Raw genomic sequence first — 1931 nt, 5'->3', positions numbered from 1 at the left:
GTCTAAGGCCAGATGTTGCCGCCGGCATCACCCGTGGCACCTAGAAAACCAGTGATGCAAAGCGCCCATCGCGCCTGGAAGCGGTCCCTGCTCACAAACTATTCTACACACCTCAAAAATAACTGCTGCTATGGTTTGCTGCTCATCGCTCACCTTGCCCGACAAGCTCTGTGTGGAGATTCTGCTTGGCATGTAGTTTTGTGAGTCACATTACGCCTTCAAAACAGAGCGTTAGCTAGACACATCGGTGCCAACAGGGGCACGTTCCCTCCATTGCTGCGTGCAGATCTACCTTCTCACAGTGCTCTGCTCGCCTCATCCCTTCGGTGTCCAGCTCCCTATTGCGCATCTGCAGCAACAATAATACAAAGTCAAACGGGTGCTGACAAATACCCTAGCCAACACCGAACCTTCTCCATTCCAACTTCTTCGCTCCACTAACCTTGTTGATCTGTGCTTTGTGCTCTGACCTGCCAGGCTGACACAGCAACATCAGTGAGTTAAAAGAAAAAAAAAAAAAAACAGACAGACAGTAATACCCCTAATTAGTATGCACCCTTCCCTCTTCTTTCCTCTACCCCAATAGCCGCATGCCTGACTCATCCTTTCCCCCAGCAGGCTAACATGGATCTGCTCACCTCCCATGCTGCGCCTCCGGGGTCAGCATCCATGTCAGGCGCCTGCTCGTACAGTCGGTCCTTCTCCGATGACTCAGGAACCAAACATTTGATGCCAGGCCCCCCTTGGGAAAGTGTGGAGAGGCACACAGATGTTACATACTGCTTTCCAAAAGAAAGAGCCCACCATGCAAAACAGACTAACAAATCCCTTGGACTGACTCACATACTCAGGCAACACAGAGACCCCAAAACAACAAAACCCAAACGATCGACCTCACCTCCCCCGTCACGGCCCACAATGCCGTCCACTCGCCTTTCTTGTCATGCCTTGCTCACCTGTCCTGCTCAGCCCAGGCCTATTACTTAAGCTGCAATAATAAGTCAATCCACCTGCCGACACACAAAAATTACAGTTACTGCCAGATGACTCAAATATAGGCAAAGACCAATAGGCCAAACACCAAAAGAGCTACAAGTAGCAAATGACCATGGCTGGTGTAATGACAGACTCTTCCTTCACGTATAAATAACTCCTAAATGACTCCATGAACTGCAGCACGGAGAACCCCTCGGTAGACAGCATGCTCGCGTGGGAGCACTGACATATACGGGACAGGACACTGAGCTGCCGGAAGCTGCTTGCACACACGATGCTACTAACAGATAACACTGCACTATAAAGCCTGGGCACAAAGGGAGGCACTGAGGGTGCCACAAAGTGCACAGGGAGGCGCTGGAGACCTCAGGGTTCCAGCGGGTATATTTTTATGTACCTTAACGTACCTAATGCTTTCCGAGATGGGACTTGTCTGACATTCGACCCTGCACGTTGCAATGCGGAGGCCCGGACAGTTCATGCTGTGTCTCTCATGACTTAGTCGTACCTCCCGTCACCTGTGGAGAGACTAAAACAGAACAGACCTCATTGAAACCCAAATAAAACTGCAAAACCCATCGAGAAAAGCTGATGAACCCATCTCCCTTTCCCAACCATCCCCTGGTCCCAAAACTTTAGAAACCCCTTCTCTTCTCCTGACGCAGCAGGGGATCAAGCCCGCTTCTTCCCTGTATTTGCGCTCCTGACCCCCCCGCGTCGGCCCCTCCTCGGGAGCTGCTCTTCCCAGCTGTGCCCTGTGAGCATTGCTGAAGAATTTTCACCAGAAAGTGGGTATCTCTAGGTTTGCTTTATTAACAACTCAGAGTTGGGCCATCAACTCAGTGAGTGGCAACTAAGTGTTACAATTGTCACCTTATATATGTTTCTATAACAATTACGTGATTATCAAAGTCCACCTAAGGTTTCCACTGTGT

The 1931-nt window shown here is 50.2% G+C and overlaps 1 long non-coding RNA gene across 1 annotated transcript; it reads right to left on the bottom strand.

The window, feature by feature from the left end:
- Nucleotides 1–567: 567 nt before the first annotated feature.
- LOC309601325 lies at nucleotides 568–1447 on the bottom strand. The gene is made up of 3 exons (XR_014230547.1): nucleotides 1394–1447; nucleotides 899–1010; nucleotides 568–742 (listed from the first exon to the last, which is right to left on the bottom strand). It is a non-coding gene; the product is annotated as an uncharacterized lncRNA (long non-coding RNA).
- Between the last annotated feature and the right edge of the window lie 484 nt (nucleotides 1448–1931).

Source organism: Platalea leucorodia, assembly GCF_965183815.1.
Source record: "Platalea leucorodia genome assembly, chromosome: 32".
In the NCBI taxonomy this organism is placed as follows: domain Eukaryota; kingdom Metazoa; phylum Chordata; class Aves; order Pelecaniformes; family Threskiornithidae; genus Platalea; species Platalea leucorodia.
The sequence above is the reverse complement of the archived record's forward strand: the minus strand, read 5'-3'. Positions and strand labels throughout refer to the sequence as shown.